General features: G+C 31.9%; 1 long non-coding RNA gene across 1 annotated transcript in view; it reads right to left on the minus strand.

Annotated features, from left to right (window-relative positions):
- Positions 1-2,706: 2,706 nt before the first annotated feature.
- LOC111089128 overlaps positions 2,707-8,533 on the minus strand; it is a 20,300-nt gene continuing 14,473 nt past the window's right edge. The window contains exons 3-4 of the long non-coding RNA XR_002613460.1: positions 7,213-7,293; positions 2,707-2,807 (exon numbers count right to left, since the gene is read on the minus strand). This is a non-coding gene — a long non-coding RNA (uncharacterized LOC111089128). The remainder of the gene's footprint in view (positions 2,808-7,212; positions 7,294-8,533) is intronic.

Genomic DNA, 8,533 nt, shown 5'->3' on the forward strand with positions numbered 1-8,533 from the left:
TTAGAAATTGGATTTTAGTAAAACAAAACCCAGGGGCCCCAGCATTTCCTCCAGGAACCTATATTCTCCAAACTCCCCCCTTTCAGAAGGGATCAGTTCAGAGCAAGAACAGAGTGCTTTGGAATGGATGGTTTACATTTAAATAAAATAGGGGCTGGCTTGTTTGCTGTGGCTATTAAATCAGCTGTAAGGGAAGTTTTAAACTAGAACTAGACAGTGATGAAGATCAGGATAAACTAACTGCAAAAAAGAATGAGAGGCAGAGAAAAGTTTTGCATAGGAAAAGAGTATAGAAGTAGTTATAAGGATAGGCCTAATTGTTACTGTTGTAATGCTAGAAGTATAAGAAATAAAACAGATAAATTTAATGAGAAACTTTACAATGAAATTTAGAATTCAGCTGTTAATGAAGTCATAATTATGGTTGATTTTAATATCAGGCATATAGATTGGGAAATGCTAAAGTTAAACCATGAACGAGAAAGGTTTTTTGGAAACTGTTCAAATGGCTTTCTTCACCAATTAGTCAAGAAACCTATTAGAATCAATGTTATTTTAGATCTATTGTTAACTTCAAATTCAGAAATGATCGAGAACATGGAAACTGGGGAACATCTGGGTGCAAGTGATCATTACTCTATTAGGTTCAATGTTTTGCAGCATGTGGTGATAACGAATAATGATATTTTGGTTTAAAAATTTCAAAAAAGCAAATTTTGATGGGATGCAACAAGAATTATCTGTTGTGAATTGGGGAAACACTGATCAGATGTGAAAAATTTTTAACTATTCCATGTAAACATATTCCTTAAAGAAATAAAAGGGTAGCTGCAAGTAAAAAACCAGGTTGACTGACAGAAAGTATAAGAGATAGAATTAAAGAGAAGCATCATAAATTTATATGAACTGGTATGACAAGAGATTTACAATATTATAGAAGACCAAGAAAGTTTGTGAAACAGGAAATTAGGACATCAAAAAGGATGTATGAGAAAAGGTTAGCTGAAAATGTAAAAATTAACAGTAAGGATTTCTTTAAATGTTAGGATGGGAGTAGAACCCTTAAGGGATGATAAAGGAAGGGTCGTATCTTATGATTATGAGACGACTGGGTTATTAAATTTAGCTTTTTCTTCATTTTTACTAACAAAGATTTAAGCAGTATTCCACATCTTGAACAGTTGATAGATGGATACAAGATCGAACAAGATGCATTAATAATGAGCTGGTTAAGGAAAAATTTGAAAGTTTAAACAATGATAAGACTCCTGGGGCAGATAATATTTCCCCAAGGGTTTTGAAGGAGGATAAAGATGGGATATGTGAGCCACTTGCTACTATTTTTTGTCAGCCCTTGATCAGTGGGCAGGTACCAGGGGATTGGAAGTTAGCTAATGTAACTCATCTTTTTAAAGGGAAGTGATAAAAACTGTCCCAGTAATTATAGACCCATTAGCCTTACATCTGTTGTGGGAATAGTTTTGGACAGTCTCATAAAAGTGCTTTACAAAGTCATTTAACAAAGTTTAGAATTTTATTGGATAGTCAACATGGTTTCACTAAGGGAAAATATTGCCTTAAAAATCTTTTGACATTCTCAAAAAGGTTACTGCTTATGTAGATGAGAGTGTAGAATTGGTGTATTTGGATGAAAGTTCTTGATAGACACTGATTGTATAGTGTAAAAAGCATTGAGTATTTACATTTTAAAGTCATCTAATGTTCATCTACTAATGTCTGGTAATACCTGTTTAATGGAACAAACGATATTTGTAAGAAAGTTAATTTCATGAGGTATTGATAAAATCATTTACACTAGAATTATGTTTTTTAAAAAAGCTCGTGTAAAATATAGAAGAAATGAATAGACTTTTCAATATCCCTACGACCTTCACAATACCAGACTTAGTATTCTACAAAAGGTTTTGGTGTAATATACCAAGGCATTATTAACATCTGATTTCAAATACTATGAAGGAGACAAAGCAGTTTTAGATTATCTGTTTTGTAAGACTTTGTTTTTCTGTCAAAACATGGGTGATTTCTCCAGTACAAATCAAAATTAAATTTTAGATAATTATTCATTCATTTATCATTAACCATGATAGTGGTTTATAATAGTAACTGCAACAAATTACATAACACCCTAATAAAGCATTTGGGCACAAAAGCACCTTAAACAGTAAAGATTCAGTTCAAACAACACTTTAAAACATTTACTATTGACTGCTAAGGCTGTATGGATGTAAAATGCACAAAAAAGCACACATGTTAGACTTACAAGAAAAAAGAAATCTGTTTCAAATGGCCCATTTGTAATTATTACTCTCTTGCCAGACTACAACAACATCTGAGGTTATTTGTTAACCTTCATTTGTTTGCTTGAAAGTACAATACCCTCCCCCTATGTGCATCATCATGTTTTACATTTTTTACAGAATGTCAAATGAGTAATTCTGATGTATTTATATGCACATGAAAGTTAATTTTTTAACTACTTGGATGTGACTCCTGAACTATTTGGTATGTAACTTATTTTAACACAAGTAATAATCAGTTTAGAACTATTGATATTACCCAAAATGCCAGAAAAATTGTTTTATGCCTCTTTTGACACTCCCTCATCTTGTAAACTACTGAGGAGTAACACAAAGGCAAGTAAGTATAACAAAATATAAAACACAATGATTACATGATTAATACATACCAAGTCTTCTGTATCCTTGCTACCTGCACTGTGCTCTGATCCACCATGTTGTCCAAATTAGTTGGGGATCCTCCCCATCTGTGGTAGTCTCCATACTCTTCTGAATAAATTGAAAATAACACAAGTTTAACTTTATATATGCCCCTCAAGTACCATTTAATACTAACACTGTTAAAATGCCAATTTCCACCTAAGGAATCTCAAAAAATGTTAGATTCCTACAAAATTAGATTAATGAAGTGACTTTTACAGTTTGACATTTCCAAATAAAAAATCCAGTGATCAACACACTCAATAAAATAATAGAAAGATCTATTCGTAGCACAAAGTTTCAGCTACTGAGTACTTTAACCCTATGGCAACATGTTGGTCAAGTTGATTCATCACGAAAAACAATAAAGCTATTTATACAAGAAGGTGGATGGTTGCAAGATTGAGACTGACTTGCATCATGCTCTGGATCCTTGAGCAGAACACTCTACTCCAATTGTTTCAGTTTACCCAGCTTTTAGCTGAGGATTAACCTGTGATAAAGATAGATTCTATTCAGGAGGAAAGTGTAACCATTCTCACCCCACGTGTGCCAATTTACCCACAGTTCAGCACAGAATCCTATGGAACTTTAAACTATACCCACTAAAACTTTTAATATTCTATGTTTATCTTTATAAAATTTGGCAAGATTTTAGCAAACATTTCAAGTCTCTTGTACACAGAAAATCAAAATTCCTAAATGTCTGTCTGTTAATTTCTAAGGCATTTATTGAGTTGATCAGAATTCAAGGTGATATTTACATGGCATGCTTGGAAAATGCTTTTCTATTTAATTTGTCTAACTTCTAAAACCTTCTAAATGAATATCAGATATTTCAAGGTAGTATTTTGTGTGTTATTTTCTCTGCCCTAAGACCAACTGTTGCTAAATCATCAGTGTGTAGTTAAATGAAATTTTAAACTGAATATATATTACCTATATCTTTCTTCATCTTTGTACATGTTTATGTTACTACAGCTTCAATTAGTGATATTCATAATTTCAACTGTTTACCTTTCACATCTATTTTAATTATATGGTTTTATTGGCTGGCTTATACCCTGTAAAACAACTCATCATACTGTGAACACAATAGCATATTCTCACACACTGGCATGACATGAAATTGCGCACTTAAACAGTGTAGGTAAAATAGTCCAAGTTCATGTTCTCCAAGTTTGTTCTCAAAACAAATATTCATGTTACTTCCAAACAACTACTTTAGAACAAGAAAAAAACACAATGTCCAAAAACGGCTCTGACTTAATTAACTGGCTTTCTAAATAATCTATAACAAGGTTCAAAAAGATATTAATACTATGAACATCAAATTCACTTATATACAAGATCAATAAATTCCTCTCAAATTAATGTTTATTGCAGCCCAATGCAAAAGGATGGTTGTAAGCTTGAAACAGAAATTAAAAACAAAAACTTTTGTATTAGTAAACATTTGCACCAAATAAGAACACGTGCTTTTGAAAACTGCCTTGAAAGTTAAGAATTGATTAGTGAGGCTTCTATTGTGGGTTGGGAAAATATACTGATATCCCAGCAAATGGAGAAGTTAGGAGCTTGTTCAATACTTCAAAAATAATTTTTACAAATTAGATAATAATGTTTCCCTATACATGTGCCGCCCCCGCTCCCCGTGGCACAGCGGTACGTCTGTGGACTTACAATGCTAGAAACCGGGTTTCGATATCCGTGGTGAGCAGAGCACAGATAGCCCTTGTGTAGCTTTGTGCTTAACTACAAACAAACCCTATACATGTTGTGTTTAAAGTACAAATTGAGAGTATTTTGTTATCAACATGATGTGCATAACATTTTTGGTACTGTATAACAGATAGCTTATTCAGAATCCCCTATAGTTTTATTGTTGCATTGTGTGGTGTTCGATTTTAGGCTTATAATGACACATATCTTTTCTTTATTTACCTAAAAAAGCCTGTAGTTGATAATTTTATTATTAGTTGAAGGAATTACAGGAATCAAAATATGACAAGGTCAAATATACAATTTCATTGTTATGCATTTGGTAGAAGAGGACATGCACCTGGTACACATATTCATGTTTGAGTTGATAAACATTAGTGATGTGGAGAAAGATATTGTATACTTGTAAGAAAGATCAGTCCAGCTGATGTTACTAAGGTCAACCTATGAACCTCCACTATTGTAGGTATTCATAGTTTGCAATTTTCCATCATGTCTCACTATTTTTTTACTTATATTTTGATTTTAAGGAGATCCAATCTTCCACGGAGTTGAAACTCTTCCACAAACTAGGACAACATTCCCTGCAAGTTTCAAAGCTGAAACTTTAATCACAGAATGTGGAATCAAAGTTTTGCTCCCTACGAATCTCCTATGACACAGAAGCAACTGGTCACCCAATATGCTGCTGGTATTACTAATTTTGCTAACAGAAACAAGAACACTAGATGATTGGTTTCTACTTTCACCAGAACATGTCAATTCCTCTTCCAACACCACTTACTTATTTGATACAGTTGACCACGATTAAAAGTCTAATGATCTGTGACACACTTACTGTTTAGCTTAGTTAGAAAGCTAGTTATATCATAGTTGTTTTGGGATAGTACGTTTTAGTGAGTCGTGTATTATTTATGTTCTAAAATGCATATTTAAAAAGTACATGAAAATGTTTTGACCATGAATTTAGAACTTATAGAAAAAAACAACCAAAGCTTATTTACCTGCATTGTTTAAGTGCACAATGTGCTAGTATACGAGAACCTGCTAATGTGTTCCCACTTGTTGTTTTTCAGGGTTTAAACTATGTGCATGGTACAAGCCAGACAAGAAAGCTATAAAATGAAAATAACTAAATTTGTAAAGGTAAAGTTGAAATTGTGAATATGAAAAAATAAAATATTTCAAAATGATGATTTCAAAGTGGAAAAAAAGACCCTGTTAATTTTATTTCAAAATCTCATATTATTGTACCTTAATGATTTAGCTGCAGTTAGTATTAGAGAAAATAATAAATATAGATTTAACCTTAAAAAAATTTGTTATTCATTTAAGAGGTTCAAGATGCTATGCAATTGAAATAAGTTCAGTTCTAGTATGAATAGCTTCAGGATTTCCCCAAATCATGCTAAATGACCATCCCCTCAAGAAAGGATTCTTTCAGCTTAATCTATTAGTGTCATGACTAATGATAATAACCAACAAATTAAGGTTTCCAATTGTTTCTATTTTCAATCATCCCAAGTAACTAAAATATTACCATGATGTTTGTTTGTTGTTATACACAATGAGCTATCTGTGCTCTGCTCAATGAGTTTATGAAAACTAAATTTTTCACATTATAATTTTTTTTATTCCCATCTCATGTGAAAATATTGGATTAATTTCTTTTGTGCCATCTTGTCAGAATGACCAATTTGTTTATTGTAATCAATTAATAGGCCTGACGATTAATCATTAATGTTTTTAAGTTACTGACACTATTGGATGAAATGCATTCACATAATTGTTCTGCCTCATTGTGAAGTTTTTATAACTTGTGAATGAAGGTAAAGAAGAAGGTTAAAAGATGTTTCAACCACATTGTTTCTGCCTATCTCCACTGCTGACAAAGTCTTTCATATAATACCAGCAAATATCAGGCCAATTTTACATTGACCAGAGTTTGGGTGATCTGTGGAACTTGCTAATAGCGAAGTTGTTTGGTTGTATTTTGTCATTCTCACTTCTTACATAAGCACATGCATCTTTAAAAAATGTTCATGTCAGGATAGTTTTGCAGACAAACTATTGTTTGTGAGTATTTTGTTGGCTTCTTTGCTGACAAAATATAGTTTCATGTCCCCTTTTTTATATATACTTTATCATTGTCTTGTTGGAAGATGAATCTCTACTGGTTGAGTTATCTTTCTGAGAGAATGGCATAATGGATCAAAATCTGCTTATTCTTGTTAGCAATCAGGTTGTCATTAATATTTTTAAGTTACTGACACTATTGGATGAAATGCATTCACAATTTAATTTTAAAACATTATTTATGCATTTATATATGTAAGTACTAGAACTCCAGGTTTTGGAGAATGTTTTATTAATGTACAATTGTGGACTATTGTTGCATATGTTCTGTATTATTCCTCACTATTTAATTTAAAAATATGCATTTCAAATACAAGCAAAAGCACAAAGCAGTTGTTTTTTGTAGGTTATGAACTAGTTTCTCTGTCAAAACGTGTGCTTTCTCCAGTACAAATCAGACTCATACTTACATCTAAATACATCAGTATTACAAAGGTGAAAATAGTGTCCTTCTAAGCAAACTAATGAAGGTTAACAAACACCTTCACATAGTGCCAGAAAAATTGTTTTATGCCTTTTTTGACACTCTCTCATCTTGAAAGCTGCTGAGGAGTAACACAAAGGCAAAAACAAATAACAAAATATAAATCTTCTTGCTTAAACAATTAATACATACCAAACCCTCCATATCCTTGCTGTCTATAACTGTTCTCTTGACCACATGATTCAAACTCAGTTGGAACTCCTTTAGTTTTGGCTTTAAAAAAATTTAAATAATTTAGTGTTTCTATAATTTTTAGAATGTGAAATTTCAAAAACAATATTTTGAGACATGTAAGAACTTTGCTTTCATTTGACAATTACATTTTTTTTTGTTAATCAGAAAGTCTTATTTTTATATATACAGTTTCAAATGAATCAATATTCATTAACATTTTTTTTGATATTTTGCCAACTATAGTAGTTACTACTAGCAAAGATTTATCAATGACCTCAGACTTCACCTTTCAAAATGGTTTTTACCACTGTTGTCAGGCTAGGTATCATAATATTTGCTAACATTCTTGGTCATGATCAATTTATACCCATTAAATACATTTTAAAAAACAAGTTATTTTACATACGTTCACTGCTTGAATGCAATACAATTATAAATAGTAGTCAATAAATATGATTTTGAGTCATCAGAATATATTAGTTTCTACTGTAACCACTAAACATAAAGATTATCTGATGTCTCGTTATAGAAAATTTTTGTACTGTTAAACACACAAAATTTAACAAGAAAATGTTTAGGAATGGACTAAAGCCTGAAGAAACTAAAATTTCCAAGTCTTTGGATTGTTTGACTTCTCATTAGATTTCTTTTTTCACCTATTAAGAAGCTCCAGGTGGTCAACACCTCCAGAAACCATAAATTACTCTTCATACCACATTCCTCACTTTGACAAACAGTTTATAATCTGCCATACAAATCACATTTCACCATTGATATAGCTACTTTCAAGGCTCAGCTTTACTAATAACTAACTTTACCCAACCCACCAAATTATTACATTTGGAGTTTTGTAAAACAACACCCAGAGGTCCCAGTAGTTACTCCAAGGAGCTTTGTTCACCAATCCCCCCCCCCACTTCATCATATAAGAAAAACAATCACACACTGAGAAAATAAAAGCAATTTTCAAGTACACTCTCAAAAAATCAGTGAGAATGGTGCAAAATAAATTTAAAATGACTCATAATATGAGTAATACAAACACCAAGCTTTTATATGTATATATGATTTTAATCGGTGCCATCTTGTCAAAATAATCAATTTGTTGACTGTAATCAATTAATATGCCTGACGATTAATCTATTAGCAAGTTCCACAGATCACCCAAACTCTGGTCAATGTAAAATTAGCCTGATATTTGCTGGTATTATATGAAAGACTTTGTCAGCAGTGGAGATAGGCAGAAACAATGTGGTTGAAATATCTTTTAACCTTCTTC

The sequence above is a fragment of the Limulus polyphemus genome, unplaced genomic scaffold (genome assembly GCF_000517525.1).
Source record: "Limulus polyphemus unplaced genomic scaffold, Limulus_polyphemus-2.1.2 Scaffold5319, whole genome shotgun sequence".
Classification (NCBI taxonomy): domain Eukaryota; kingdom Metazoa; phylum Arthropoda; class Merostomata; order Xiphosura; family Limulidae; genus Limulus; species Limulus polyphemus.